Source organism: Sturnira hondurensis, unplaced genomic scaffold (assembly GCF_014824575.4).
Source record: "Sturnira hondurensis isolate 20B ecotype Veracruz unplaced genomic scaffold, ASM1482457v3 Scaffold0004152, whole genome shotgun sequence".
In the NCBI taxonomy this organism is placed as follows: domain Eukaryota; kingdom Metazoa; phylum Chordata; class Mammalia; order Chiroptera; family Phyllostomidae; genus Sturnira; species Sturnira hondurensis.
This window is the reverse complement of record NW_028076783.1, coordinates 3,236,292-3,252,562: the sequence shown is the minus strand read 5'-3', so window position 1 is coordinate 3,252,562 and position 16,271 is coordinate 3,236,292. Positions and strand designations below refer to the sequence as shown.

Below are 16,271 nucleotides of genomic sequence, written 5' to 3'. Positions count from 1 at the left end.
CACCCGTGAGAGAAACCCTGCACCACTCAGCCATCATTTCCAGTCCCTCTCTCCGCCCACTCCCACTCTAGCCCTAGGCAACCATTGGTCCACGCTGTTTCTGTGGACCTGCCTGTTCTGCACATTTCACAGCAATGGAATCACACCACATGTGGTTCTTTGTGACTGGCTTCTCCCACTGAGCCTCATGTTGTCAAGGCTCATCCGTGTTCTTACATGTATCATGACTTCATTCTTTCTATTGCCAAATAAGATTCCCTTATGTGGATAGACCATATTTTGTTTATCTATTCATCTGCTGATGGACTTTGGGTTGTTTCACTTTGTGACTAATTTAAAAAATGCTATGAACATTCATGCATAAATTCATGTGTGGACATATTTCTAAATTCCTCCATAATATATGCCTAGGAGTGGAATGGCTGGGTCACATGGTCGGTAACTATATTTAACCTTTTGAGGACCTGCAAAACTGTTTTCCAAGTGGTTGCCTCAGTTTACATCCCCAGTTGCAAAGTGTGTGAGGATTCCAATTTTTCTCCCTCTGCACCTATTAAAGAGTGTCATAACCTGGCCGAAGGTGGTTATGACAGACCAGCCGGTTCTGCCATGTGACCAGGATGAAGGAACCCAGGTGACCTGTTGTCCAGGTGGTTGGGCAGTACCCCTGCTCCACATCTAGGACAGCAGTGTTACTTAGTGATCTGGGTTCATAAGGATTCCAGAGAATTCTCCTTTTACACAGCGATTTTCTCTTCATTGTCCAGAGCATCTGTGGTTGGCCCAGTCCTGGGTTTGGCCTCCATCGTCGTGGTGGATAAGGCCCCATTCAGAGAAGCTACCCTTCACACACATAGGATTGTGGGATGAGGCAGGTAATTTCTTTTTTGTTTTTTGTTTTTATTTTTTTTAGATTTTATTTATTTATCTTTAGAGGGGAAGGGAAGGAGAGAGGGACAGAAATATCAATGTATGGTTGCCTCTCATATGTCCCCTGCTGGGACCTGGCCTGCAACCTAGGCATGTGCCCTGACTGAGAATCAAACCGCGATCCTTTGGTTTGCAGGCCCATGCTCAATCCACTGAGCTACACCAGCCAGGGCTTGTTTTTAATTTTTAAAAACCCTGTCATGAGGATACAATTAGTGATTTGAGAGAAAGAGAGAGAGAGACGTCAGTCTGTTGCCTCCCACATACACACTGAGCAGGGATCCAACCTGCAACCTAGTTATGTGCCCTGTTGAGGAATCCATCCCACAACCTTTTAGTGCATAGAGCAGGACGCTGCAACTAGGTCACCTGGCCAGGGCAAGGCAGGTCATTTGCAATTTGCCTGCTGCCTGGAGTCCCCAAAAGCACAGAACATTAAGCATGAGGAAGGTGTTAGGTCCCTTTGGGGATAGCCTGCCAAGGGTCTTACAACAAAGAAGCAAATGTTAAAGGAAAGGCCACAAGCTGAGAAAGGCTCGGAGAGCAAAAACCGTTTTCAGGCAGGTGGAGCCTTGGCATGACCACGGGTTTCCCTCTGCAGTGCTTGCTAGGAAGCGTGAACGGTTCTGCTGGCCTGGTTAAGATGCTGAGATAAGCATCGTGTTTGGGAAGTGAACTGAGGGGAATCATTTGTCTGTCTGTCTGTCTGTCTGTCTGCCTTTTAAGTTTCCAGGACTCTTTCTGAGATGCCATGACGCGGGAATGTCACAAGTCAAAGTCTCCTTTCTAGCCTTTTCCCAGTGTCTTATCCTCACTGCTACCTTTGCTAAGAGCTCATGAAGCAAATCACACTTGATCTTTTAGAAGCTCACCCAATCCTTCCCAGAACATTTATGAAAAACTTACTCTGTGAAGGAGCCCTGGAGATGCAGAGAGAAATGAGAAACTCTGTCTAGACACATAAACCCATCCTTCCAAAACACATGGAGAAAGCACCGGGCTAGAGGTCTGGGCCGGAGCTAAAAAACCCTGAGCAGGGCAGGAGCTCTGACACATTAGGACATCTTTACAGGAGGACAGTGTACAGGCTTCCTTTGTGCTCGTGGACACATGGTCCCCACCCTCAGCACTGAACCTTCCCTCCCAGACCGGGTTCAGCTCATCCAAGGAAGGCTGGGTTTTAGTTCGTCCATCCTTTTTTTTTTTTTAAACAAGATAGATGCAGAATCTGACACATGAATCTAAAATCCACCATTGAAGCTATTCCTTACACCATTATTTAGTTCCCCAAAATGAGCAGTGCCCTTTTTATGGGGAAACAGATGATCAATTCCTATGAAGAATTAGTGCACCGAAGGTTTCTCTCTGGAAGAAGTGGTATGCTTTCTCGTGGAACACAAAACGGAATTAGTCGGTTTATTCCCACCCCCACCCTTTTTGCTTTGGCTGTCAGTAAACTCAGAGTTAAATTTAATGCTCAGTTATACTTCTTGGGAATTTTTTTCTATTATGTAATTCTGTGTATTAAAAATGATGTATGTACAAGGATGTTCATTGTGGAAATTGTTCTTTTGTTTTCTTTATCCTCACCCAAGGACACTTGTTCATTGCTTTTAGAGCAAGATGGGAGAGAAACAGTGATAGGTTGCCTCCCATATGCGCCCAGACTAGGAATCGTACGGGCACTAAAACTGCAACCCAAGCATGCACTCTGACCGGGAATTGAACCCTCAACCTTTTGGTTATGGGACAATGTTCCAACCAACTGAGCCACCCAGCTGAGGCCTAGTGCAATTCTTTTTAATGGTTAAAAATTGGAGGCAACTTAAATTCCATCAAAAAAGAATTGCTTAGCCCTGGCTGGTGTGGCTCAGTGGATTGAGTGCTGGTCTGTGAACCAGAGATAACCAGTTTGATTCCCAGTCAGGGCACATGCTTGGGTTGTGGGCCAGGCCCCCATCTGGGGACAAGCAGAGGCAATTGATCCATGTATCTCTCACACATCGATGTTTCTCTTCCTCTCTTTCTCCTTCCCTTCCCCTCTCTCTGAAAGTAAATAAAAATTTTTAAAAAGAATTTTAAAAACAGAGGATTGCTTAAACAAATTATATTCAGTAATGAAACATTCTGTAGCCATTAAAGAAATTTGTCAGTTTCGTGTGTAATCGCCACAAGTATTAAGTGAAAAAAGCAATGTGTGGAACGTATGCAACTGTGCAGGTGTGTATTTGCATGCTGTTTATGTGTGAATAAAATAATGTATAATATTAGACTAGCATTGGAAAGACATCTATGAAACTGGTTATAATGGTGGCTTCTGGTGAGCTGAACTGGGCAGCTCAGGGACAGGATAGCAGGAAGGCTATCTTTTTACCACGTGACTTTTTTCTGTTTTGAATTCTGTACCATGAGTATATTTTACCTACTCAGAAAATTACAGAAACATTTAAACATTTTAAAACAAATTCAGTGCCCACTTATAGGAAACATTTTACTGAAGAGTGACAGTAATTTGCTGTCTCTTTACTCTAAATCACATTAATTTCAGTTTCTGACAGGCTTTGAGAAGTCTTTGTCTCCCTTGAAATTGTATGCCAATTTTTCCATTTCTCGGGGTAGAAAGATCCATGGCTTTCATTAGATTGTTAAAGGTAACAGTGATGATTAAGAACTGGTGCCCTGACTTCCTTCCTTCCTTCCTTCCTCCTCTTCCCTTCCCTCCCTTCCTTTTCCTCCTCCTCCTCTTTTTTTTTTGTTACCACTTTTACATGGTCTGAAGGCAAAGCAACAGCAGCGAAGCCCCTCGTTCTTCCCGTCACTGATCACAAACTCCTCCACCCCACCAAAGCAGTATGAACGATAGTTATCAAGTGCCTGAAGGTTTCTAATAAGCTTTTGCTTATTTGAAGCTGTTCTGTATATATCCTTTTCTTGGAAGCTATCTCAAATTCTTTTGAGATGGAGGCTGGGGATAAAGTATAAATAAACAAAACCAGATATTAAAATTAAGAACAAAACGTAAGAGAAAGTAGGCTGATACAAGTACAATAGGCTTTGACCTCGAGAGGAGGCAGCTGTGGTCGATTTCAAAAGGCAGGGTGCTGACGTTCTGAAAACTGAGTGTTGCTGAGACCAAGTGATTAAAGGCTGATAGATAAATTTGACCTTGGGACCCTCTGCTCCACGAAAACCTTATAGCCAAAGGAAGAGTGACTGTTTATCTCTTGATGGTGAAGGGTTCATTTGGCTGCATGAGTCACAGCAGTTATCTGTTGATATCTGATTTTGTTAGAGGCAACCAAGTATTTCCTAACCTGCCATTTGTTCTTTGGCTAAGCCCATAAACTATAATAAATAGCCCATAAGCTATCTCACAAGATCCTTATCTAGGTAGCAGGCTCTTCTAAGCTTCTCAGTCCTGTCATTCCCCTGAATATTTTATGCCTAAGCAGCTTGTTTTCTGTACCCCTCTACCTGTCTGCAGACGTGTTTTCACTTTTAAGTGAACTGAGTCCATCAGAAAGATTCTAGGGAAGCCACAGAGTGGGCAGATGTGCCTTCAGAACTCCTTAACATTCTTTGCTGTGGTAGTGATCAAGTTGGAAATTTTGGTAGACTAGCCCTGGTTGGGTAGCTCAGTTGATTAGAGCATCCGTCTGATACCCCAAGGTTGTGGGTTTGATCCCCAGGCAGGGCACATATAGGAATCACCCAATGAATGCGTAAATAAGTGGAATAACAAATCAATGTTTCTCTTTCTCAAAGAACAAAAGAAAAGAAATTTTGGGAAACAAAATTAATAACAATGATCAAATATTGAATATGTTAACGTACTATAGTCATCACATTTTGATTGTGCTTCCTCTCTCTATCTCTACCTTTTGAAGTCTCTCATCTAAGAACTACAAGTTGTTTTAAGCTCATCTATTCCAATGCCCCCATTTTCCAGCTGAAGAAATGGAGGCCTAGAGATGATGTTCAGTATTTAACTTCAAATTGCGTGGTTATTTAGTGGCAAACTTGAATTCAGTACTTATTATACCAACTGAGTCTGCAAAAAGTATAGAATGTGCTGATGTTGGTGAATGCAGGGTAGACATCAGGACTGTAATGGGACACAAGGCAATGAGATCAGCCTCTGTTTGCCATGAATAGTGGATTAGATACTGTGTCTCTGTGTGTTTTCAATACCAAAGGGTAAACAGAACATCCTCCCCTGAGAATGTATTTATTAATGAGAGAGAGAGAGAGAGAGAGACCCCCATGTGAGATAGAAACATTGACTGGTTGCCTTCGGTGTGCAACCAGACCAGGGATCAAACCCACAACCTTTTGTTATACAGGACAAGGCTCCAACCAACTGAGCCATTGGCCAGGGCAACACATGTTTTCCTAAAATATGAATCATCCTTTCAAGAAATGTTCCTTTTGTGCTAGATACATTGCTAGACTCAAGGAATACAAAAATAAACAAGACATGCTTCCTGTCCTAGTTAATAAAATAATACTATGTAACTTTGATTTTTCCAAATGAGAAAGTATATAGGAGGAGATTATGAAATAGAATCTATGATGAGAATGTATCAGGGAAAAGAAAGAAATGAATGCATTGTAAGTAAGTATTCTGATACTTTATAACAGTGCGCTGATTCCCCCTTAAAGGGAATTTGATATGTGTTATGAGGTTATTCAAATTAGATACTTTTCAGGGTGGTTTTTTCAAAAGCAGCCGATTATCCCAATCTAGGTTAATGACACCATGAGGTTACAGCTGATGTTCATGACCTCAAGGATCTGAATACAGGACAGGGGACTGGAGCAAGGGTGGGGGGAGTAGAGAGAATTTAATTTTGTATTTGTCTGTAGCCAGATTCTTTCAGATTCCAGGTTCCTGGATATCTAGCATGGTTGATGGATATTCCCATTTTATAGGTGTAAGATTTATAATCTTTATGTGAATGTGCAAGGTTTATTTGTAAACCTCTTGTAAAACTATTATAATTATTTACTTTTAGAGGAGAGGAGAAAAAAGAGCTTGTGGAGCATCTGGTCTACTGCTTCTGTTTTATAGCTAAGGAGATAAAACCAATAAAGTATAACTGGCTTGTTCCAAACTCCATACACTTCCTGGCAAAATCCAGGCTTCCTAACCTTTTGCCTACTGTTACATGTGTTTCTGGAATAGAGCAATTCTGTTTCATCCGTGGGGAATGACCCCAGGAGAGGGCTAATGACATGGACTGAAGCTTCTGGTATTTCAGGATGTTTGTATCCTTAGCAAAGGCCGAGCAATCAGCTTCCAGGGCTGAGGAGACAGACCCGAAATGCAGTGACACAGCTGAAGCACTTGGTGAAGAGGGTCTGAGGAGCTGCTGTGACCAAGGTCTGTGCCTCTAAGACTTTTAAAGAAAAAGGTATTCATTCGAGAAGATGAAATGCATGAAGGGAAAGGCTAAAAACTCTGGAACAAAGACAACTCCCTCTGGACAGTTTTAGCCACGCTCCCTTACGCTGCTGCCCTGTACTTGAACCCTGGAGTATGGGACCCCAGGGGGATGCATGCCCTAGGGGCTGAAAGCCTGCCATCTTGTTTACTGTGGCTGTAGTAGCAAGCACAAGCCTGGCATGTAGCAGATACACAGGAAGCACTTGTTGACCAAGTAAAAGAAGGGGAAATGAATGAAAAGCATTCTTTTTTGCCCTCAGAATGCATCCAGCATTTGCTGTCGAACACCTCCGCACCCTTCCCTGTACTAACAGCTTTCCGGGCGAAGGTCAAAGGTTGCTGCTCATGGCACTTCTGTTTGACCCAATCGGATGGAATCTTTCTACCCCAACCAGAGAAATTTAGTTGGAGTTGCGCAGGAGACGGTGGAGCAGACCACAAGTCTGTTTCTTGTCTAGCTTGTCTTGCTTGCCGTGAGCTCCAAAGGGCCCGGGTGAGACCCAAAACCCTGGGCCTGTTGTTCACTCCCATCGGCACACAGACTGTGTGCATCTCAACCAGTAAACTTCGTTAAGCCTAGATAACAGAACTGACTTGTCCTGAACTCCACAGTTTCTGACAAAAGCCAGGCTTCCTAAATACTTTGCCTCGGCGGCCTATTTGTGTTGTTGGATCAGCACAAATAGGTAGTACCTGCCATAGGTGCTACCAGGCCACTAGCAATTCTAAAACAGAGCCACTGTTGCTGACTCTCAGTATATGGCATCAGAACAGCTTTGGCATGGGCCTTGACTGGTGTGGCTCAGTGGACCGAGTGCTGGCCTGGGTTGTGGGTTCGATTCCCGGTCAGGCTACATGCCTGGGTTGTGGGTCAGGTCCTCAGGTGGGGGCATGTGAGAGGGAACAGATCGATGTATCTCTTGCCCTCTCTTCCTCCCTCCGTTTCTCTCTCTTTAAAAATAAATACATTAAAAAATAAAACCAGCTTTGACATGGTTATCTAGCTCCTAGCCCACACATCTGTCTTGGGCTTTACATTTTTAAGACTTTTGTAATTGGCCCCATTGCTTCCAGGTGGCAATGGCAGTTAGAGAGAAGCCATTAGACCACAGCTGCTTCCTGCCAGTCTCTTCCAGTTAGATTTTCCTCTTTTAAGTTCTGACTTGGGAGTTTCTCCTACACATGGTTTTGAAGCCAGACCCAAGTCTGTAGGACAGAATTACCTGCCAACTGCCACCAAAACAAGACTTCAGGGGAGGTAGGTGGTACAAATAGAGGCAGAGGATGCAGGCAGCAGTGACAGACATACTCTGTCACTGAGAAAATGCCCCAGTAGCCACATGCAAAAGAATGAAACTGGACAACTACCTGTCAGCCAAACTGAAAAATGACCTCCAAATGGATTAAAAACTTGAATGTAAAGCCTAAAACCATAAAATACATTGGAAGAAAACATAAATGCTAGGTTTTTGGACATCAGTCTTAATGACGTTTCTGTGAATTTAATTCCAATGGCAAGGGAAACTAAAGCAAAAATAAACAGATAGGACTATGTCAAACTAAAAAGCTTCTGTACAGCAAAGGAAACCATCATCAGAATGCAAAGGGAACCCCCTGAACAGGAGAAGGCATTTGCAAACATATACCTGATAAGCAGTTAATATCCAAAGTATGTAAAGAACTCAAACATCTCAACAACAACAACAGAAACCAATTAAAAATGGGCAAGGGCTCTATACTGGCATTTTGCCAGAGAAGATGTACAGATGGGCAACAGGCACATGAAAAGATGCTCAGCATCACTAATTGTTAGGGATATGCGAATCAAAACCACAGTGAGATATCACCTCACACCTGCTGGAATGGCTATCATCCAAAAAGACAGGAAGTAACAAACGTCGGTGAGGATGAGGAGAAAAGAGAACTCTTGTAACACTCTGGGTGGGATTGTAAATTAGTGCAGCCGCTGTGGAAAACAGTATGAGGATTCCTCAAATTACCATAAGACCGAGCTATTTCTCTTCTGGGTATTTATCTGAAGAGCATGAAGTGCTAATTCAAAAATATATATGTAAGCCCTGGCTGGTGTAGCTCAGTGGATTGAGCACAGGCCTGCGAACCACAGGATCACAGTTTGATTCCCAGTCAGGGCACATGCCTGGGTTGCAGGCCAGTTCCCTGCAGGCCAACTCCCAGCAGGGGACGCACAAAAGGCAACCATACATTGATGTTTCTCTCCCTCTCTCCTTCCCCTCTAAAGATAAATAAATAAATAAAATCTTTTAAAAAAATTAAAAAAAAAATATGTACACCTATATTCATTGCAGCATTATTTATGATAGTCAAGATAGGGAGGGCCCTGGCTGGGGAGCTCAGCTGGTTACAGCATCATCCTTTTACACCGAGGCTATAGGCTCCATCCTGGTCAGGTCACATACAAGAATCAACCAATGAATGCATAATTAAGTGGAACAACAAAATGATGTTTCTCTCACTCAAATCAATTTAAAAAAAGATATGGGAATAACCCAAGTGCCCATTGATAACTAAATGGATAAAGAAAAGTGTAGTATGTATACAATAGAAGATTACTCAGCCATAAAAAGGTGAAATCCTGCCATTTATTTATTTATTTATTTATTTAAATATTTTATTTGTTTATTTTTAGAGAGAGGGGACAGGAAGGAGAAAGACAGGGAGAGAAATGTCATTGTGTGGTTGCTTCTTGCGTGCCCCCTGCTGGGGATCTGGCCTGCCTCCCAGGCATGTGCCCTGATTGGGAGTCAAACCAGCGACTGTATGGTTTGCAGGCTGGTGCTCAGTCCACTGAGCCACACCAGCCAGGGCTAAATCCTGCTGTTTATGACAACACGAATGGACCTTAAAGGTACTAAGTAAAGTAAGTCAGATGGAAAAAAACAAACACTGTATGATTTCACTCATGTGTGGGATATAAACACAGAAACAAATGAGCAAACAACAACAAGATCGTCAAAAAGCAAACTTACAGAGGCAGATAACAGCTCAGTGACTACCAGAGGGGAATGGGGGTGGAGGGGGGGCAAAACAGGGAAAGGGGCCAGACCACATCGTGATGGGAGGAAGCTAGACTTCGGGGGGTGAGCATGACACAGTACAAACAGGGGCTGAATTATCACGTTGTACACCTGAAACTTACATACCGTTATAAACCAATCTTACCTCAATGTAAACATTTTAGAATTAATTAAGAAAGTAGGAAGTTAGGGAGAATGAAGAAAACATACTGGGACATTGTTCAGATCTCACCTGTACTGAAAGTAGAGAGGAGAAAGAGGTGGCAGAGGTGAGAAGAATGTACTTTGCCTTTCTTTAAATGAACTTGAACTGGTTTTGACCTTGGCAAACAGCTTCCCTCCCCTGCAGCTCCCGCTTACCTCTGCAATGGGCTGCTTTCCAGCTCCTCCAAGGTCCTGGCCACAGCTCAACGGTGCTGTTTCTTCCCCTCCAGCCCCTACTTCGGTGGCCGCTGTCGCCTAATCCTGTTGTGCCTTGCTGTCACCCCTGGAGTGGGTCAAGAGGCTGGCCCCAGAGATCCAGTTACACGGCAGCCCACTGGCTTGAGCCAGGCACGTGACACGAGAAAAAAGCGTGGGTTTGTGCGGACTGGACACAAAAAACGCCCTTCTTGCCAAAGAACATCATCTCCTTTAAGCCCAGAGGAAACAGGAACTTCAGTCAGGAGCCTGAAAGAGCGCATTTGGCTAATCTCTGGGCTCTTATTATTTTTTTTTCTTTTTAAACTTCCTTCATCTTCTCAACTAAAGAAAATGTTGCTGTCCCATAGGAGGGAGGTTTGATAAGAGATGTGGGTATCAGATAATGTGGCAAGCAGAAGGCATGCAGTCCAAGAAGATGAAAATTGGACCAGAGGACTCTTTTCATTGCTGCTGTCGCTGCAGAGGGCATGCAAGGGAGAAGACATGCGTCAGCTAACAGGAGTGAGTCTAGGAAGGGACACCTGTAGAGTGAAGTGTACATGTTGATTGAAACAGGTGAGATTGGGACCCAGGACCCATGACATGAGCACCTTCGAAAAAGAATAGAGCTTGTATTTTTAAATTTCTGAAAATTATGTTTGAGTAGGCAATATGTGCATCTGATATGAAATACAGGAGGGTCGAAAGAGAGGACAATAAAAAGTGAGTCTTTTTTCACTTCTCCCCTGTGTTTTTCCTGTGTGTCCAGGGCTTGTTTGTGTAAACACAAACATATGCCTGCCACTCGTTAGAAACAGCATACACGTATGTGCTGATCCTGCTCCTTACTTTTATGACTTAAAACTCAAACGCAGAGATTGTTTACATAGTACGTTTCTGTGATACCACATTCCTTTTAATGGCTGCATCCTGCCCCACCATTATATAGGTGTGTCATACTGTATTTGGCCAATAAAGGACTTATTATATGTCTTAGTTATTGTTCCCTGCCTGATTCCTTGCACAATACAAGCACTCAATAAAGACTTAATGCTTGCTCACAAATTACATTTTGTACAACTTGTTCATGTTTTTCTTCATTTCTCCTTTCAGATATACTGATTTTTTCAATATTCCAGCTGTTTACATAATGTATCTATTCCCTGGCTGAATAAGTCTGTCTTGTATACTGATCAAACCTTGCTACCTGACTTCCAAGGCCCACCTTAATTTAATCTAGCTGCTCTTGTATAATATTATTCCTCACCATTTTCTACTTTCGAATGCTCTAAGCATCACTGTGAAGCACAGGTATTTATTGCTCATTTGTCATGGGCAGACATTTTTTTTCTATTTTCAGGTATCCCTTACCTCCGTGCCATTGCTTATAATGATCCTCCCACTCGGTATTTCCTTCCTATTTCTGTTCACTCTTCTGCCCTCAGTTTTTTTCTTTCTGAACTTTTTTTTTAGCTTATTATATGGTCAACACTCGCTGGAGGAGCAGGTCATGTTTTCTAGAATCATTTCAAATAGGGGTTTGTGTGTCTCCATACCACTCATAACTCTGGCACACAGGTCCTCACCAGAGCCTGCCTAAGTGAGAGTCTCTCCCAGGTCCCCCTGGGGTTTCTCTCCGTCCCGTCTTTGAGGAAGGGCTCAGCTTTCTTGGTTGGTCTCCTTTAAAGGAAATGCTCTTGAGGGGGCCTGAGGTCCTGGGAGAAGGCAGGTTTGGTTGGGTTCAACTCAGAGCTGCCAACCACTATCTCTGTGAACTTGGCCTCTCCCAGTCTCAGTTTCCTCACTTGCATGAGTGAGATGGATTAGAGAATCTCTTAGGCCCCTCCCAGTTCAAAAGTTTGACAAGCTACAGTTGAGATTTATAACTCTGTTTAAATTCTTCTGCAATACACTCCCTACCCCACACCCCAAACAGACACAGCTGCTTAGAAACTTCCGAGATATTCTGAAGCCTTTGGGTCCTATTCCTCCTAGAACATTATAGACTGTTACAGAAGTTCAAAGAAGATACTCAATACTGGTCACATTAAAAAAAATCACAGAGATTTTTGAGATCTGGCAGTAAAATGAGAGATGCTGGGTTTGTCATATGTACGGAGAGGGAGAGAATGAGAGAAGAGAGGTTTAGAACTGACTAGAGAGTCCGCAAAGACGAGTTTTAGTTTCATCTCTTTCCACTGGCTTATGATTCTATTTGCCTACTTGTAGGAAGAGCTCTATAGCAGGGATCAACTCCTTTGTAAAGTGCGGAATATTCATTCAGCAGCCTTGGGGATTTTTACAATAATAATAATCAAAAAGATGTAGTAGCAATTAATTCTCAATCAGAGTCTCCCAGTGAAATTACCTAAATTGTTGCCTAACATTTCCAGAGGCCACATTTACTGTGCCTGGGAGAAGCTGGCTTTCTTTTCTTATCAAATTCAGTGTAATTCAATAAACAAAGTAAAATGTCCCTGCCTTGACTCCATTCTCTGTCTATGGGAGTCAAAGTAATGTTTAAAAACATAAGTCAGTTCAGATCATCCGGTGAGGAAAATCCTTCTGGGTGTTTGGAACGGAGTACAGTTTTAAAGTCTCTGGAGAAGAAATGGGGCCACGTACAGGGTCCAGCAGAAGTAAGGCCTGCTTGAGTGTAAGGTCACCAGGAAGCAACCTTATTGGTAGGTTAATAGTAGGGGGTAACAATTTATAGTATTAATTTGAACACTTTCACCTAAAATGTCACATGGTGTGCTTGAGTGTGATATTTTTGGGTTACAGAATTATATCCTTATGATTTTTGCTTAAAACCCCCGATGTTTATGATTTTGTTATAAAAGATTTTGTAATAAAACAGGGGCGTTATTTTTGCCGCCCCCTGTATTAACCTGACGTGCTCAGGGGAGGCCTTCGAGGCAGCCTTACAAACTCAGAGAACTAAAGTGACCGCAAAGGATGGTCTAAAATTACAACTTACTAGCTAAAAGCGGGTCATGGCAGGCAGTCATCTCCTAGGCCAGTATTTTTACCTAACAAAGGTCCATCTTTACCTTAGCTAAGTCTGTCTAGTGTCTTTTTTGCATCTATGATAATATACCCTTGGAATGTCAAGGTAACATCCCGTTTTCTTCAACCCCCTTGGGCACAAGCCGAGACCACGAATCCCCTCATTGTTATTGTGCGTTGTTGATTGATAACTATCCTGTGCCCACCTATGTAAAAGAAGTCTGTGTCTATCATTTTACTTTTTTATACAATCCCACAGTTTTCCTTGCTTTGCTTTTCCTGCCTCCCCTCATCTATCACCAATAGACTTCGTTGTAACCCTCTGGCTCCTCCTTAGATTCTAATGTATAAAATAAGGTGCTTGAACTGCCTTCTCCAGAGCATTTCTCAAGTCTGTTGAGATGTTGCTTCCTGGCAATTGCCGTCAGTTTGGCTCAAATAAACTCACCAGAAATTCTTTACAGCTTTGAATGTTTCTTATGTTGACACCTCCCAGACCTCGGCTCACCTGGCCTCTCTGTTTTCCTCTCCGGCCTCATCTTGGATCCTCTGTCCCACCTCTGCAAAGCTGCCCTGGCCTTCTGGTACTGCCTCTTACAGGCAAAGCTCTTTTTCCCTCTGCCTGAACTATACCGCTCCCCATTCCTCATGCCTCTCTTCCGGTCCTCCCATCTGCTTACATGCACCTTCCTAGAGAGGCCTCCTGTGACCTAAGCAATTTTCCCCTATCTGTCCCCAATCCAGTTATTCTCTGCCACTTTACCCCATTCATTTCCTTCACGATAGTTATCCAAGTTTCTCATTCTCCTTTTATTTCTTACTGAGTGCTTGTTTACTTGTTTTGTCGTCAGTCCCTGACACCAAATGTTAAGCTGCAGGAGGCCAGGAACCCTGTCTGTTTCCTTTGCCAGGGCATCCTCCAGGGTCGACAAGGGCCCCTGTCCAGGGCAAATGGCCCATAAGCAAAACTGGATAAACACCTAATCTCATATTAGAAGACTCAAATCCCAGTCTTACCTCTGGGAGCTGGGTGACCTTAAGTTATTTCATGACTTTCTGTGGAATTAGGGGAATGACTTATCTAGAACATCTTTACAGACCCTATCAGCTTTGGAAGTCTTAAGGTCTCTTATTATTATTGGTGGATTTTAAAATATTACTTCAGCAGACTCCAAGAGAGAAGGAAAATCAAATAAAATCAAATGAAGTACAAATAAAATAAATTTGTTATCTAGTTCTGGATTTAAAAAAATGAGCTCTGAGCTCATCAGAGATCGGGTTTCTCAGGCTGTCATTGAAAGATCAAAATAATCCTGAAATACGTAGTCCTGAAATCTGATATTTGCTTTATACCTAGAAGTTTGATAATCTGTTGATGATTTTCAAGAGTCACAAGGTTTTTCTATTATGTAGAAAAAGCGCTGAGAAAGGAGAAAGTTCATCCGAGCTATAGCAAGAAAAAAAGCCAGCTGGGCGCATTCTTCAGTTGAATGTAAAGATAAATAGATAATCTGATAAAAGACAACATTACACAAAGTGGCAGACCTTGGCTACTTTGGGCGGGGAGGGAGCACTCCAAGTGTGTCAGCATCTGAGGAAGTGGTTGTCGATCTTTTTGGCATCATGGACCCGTTTTTCCACCGACAGGGTTTGACAGCCGGCGGAGCTCAGGCGGGGTGGGGGCGGGGCAGGAGGCGGAGCTCAGGCTAGCTCCCCGTGCATGCAGCCTGGTACCTTACAGGCCGTGGACGTGTGTTGGGGAACCCTGCTATAAGGGCTACCAAGGGGTGGGAGACTTGGGCTCACAGGGTGATTTACAGGGTGCTACGTGCCTGGAGTTATTCACCTTCTCCATTTTCAGAGTATTTCAAACCCAAATTTTTTTTAAAGAATATTTATTTTTTAGAGATAGGGGAAGGGATGGAGAAAGATAGAGAAACATCAATGGGTGTTGCGGGGAGGGTCCCATCTCACACGACCGTGAGTAGGGATCCTGCCTGCAACCCAGGCATGTGCCCTGACTGGTAATTGAACCAGCGACCTTTCAGTTCCCAGGCCAGCGCTCAATCCACTGAGCCACACCAGCCAGGGCTCAAACCCAAATATTTGTATTACATTTTATCTTTGTATATATCTTATATTTTAAGAAATGCACCGTTAGGCTTATTTAAAATTGGAAATAACAGAAAGGCCTGGCTGGCTAAGGATCTCATCCTGACTGATTCTTAAGGAGATCCATTCTACAACTAGTATTAATTTTTTTAAACCTGTGTGCTCCCAGCTGAGATATGTTTAAGCACTTTCAATACTTTGTAGTTCAAAAACAGTAGTTTTAAAAAGTAAATATGAAATACATTATTAAATATATTCTCCAACTACCCTCTCATTTGGGGCCTTCCTCCCATGGATAGCCAGTGACTTTGTTCTAATTTTGAACTGAGTGCAGTATAAAACCCCAGCTTTACAACACTGCAACACCTCCTGAAATGCAAACCATCTCTGTTTTACATTTATCTTCAATAACCTGAGAAATAAACACCATGCTCTGGGTGAAGAGGCTGGGGGGATGGAGATGTTTCCTGTTTGATTGTTGCAGTGCATACCAGGCCTGAGTGCTGCAGGAAATAACAAAATTCCAAGAAAGGGTTGTGAGGGCTGTTCTTCATGTGACTAGCTCCTGATCGGGCTGTCCCTCCCGGAACCTAATTATAAGTAGGTGAAAGGATATTAGAAACTCACAGGAAAAGGGGAGGCGTATTGCCCGCCTTCTCTGCCACAGCATTGCTTTAAGGAATGACAAGTCTGCAGCAGAGCACTCACAAAGTTTGAACATCTCGGGGATAACAAACTGAGATCGCCAGAAACAATGATTTGTTGAATGCACATGTATTTTCCTCAGTGTGGGGTATTTTTTCCACTTACTAATGCAGCCACTTTGTGATATGGTTACATCTCTATGTTACACATAAGCAGACAAACCCTCATTTGTCGGGGAAAGGAGTTCAGAAAGTGCATTTGATACTGTATCCTGGGGGCCAGGGTGAGGGGGTCATCATCTCATCCCCTGGAAAACAGCTTTTGGGAATCCAGTTTGAAACTGCTGCTCAAGGCCAGCTCTGCATCCAGCTTTGGATATGGAACTAGGATTTTGGAGACTCCCCTTAGAGGGAAATTTTGAAAAGTAAGAAGGCCCAGTGACTTGGGGTGAGAGCCTCTAGGACTAGCATCGTGCTTTGGGACGTCCACATCTTCTCTCCGGGGCCGGGGGTTGGTAGCCGCGTGCATCTCAGTGCTTTGTCTTCTTTCGCACTGCTGGAGGCCACGAGGCAGAGACGCATCCCAGCCCGGTTAAATGATGCCAAGGACAGGCGCTGGCAAAGAGCCTTATTAACGAGGGTTGGGGGGGGGGGTCTTAGGGTCCTCCTAGG

The 16,271-nt window shown here is 43.3% G+C and overlaps 1 protein-coding gene across 2 annotated transcripts in view; it reads right to left on the bottom strand.

Annotated features, from left to right (window-relative positions):
• FAXDC2 (fatty acid hydroxylase domain containing 2) overlaps positions 1-9,951 on the bottom strand; it is a 29,488-nt gene extending 19,537 nt beyond the window's left edge. The window contains exon 1 of one of the 2 annotated variants that reach the window (XM_037044838.1): positions 9,793-9,951. The gene's annotated coding sequence lies outside the window, so the exon portion shown is untranslated. Of the gene's footprint in view, positions 1-9,664; positions 9,687-9,792 lie in introns of those variants that run through there. The other variant, XM_037044839.1, reaches the window with a different exon arrangement.
• Positions 9,952-16,271: the final 6,320 nt, after the last annotated feature.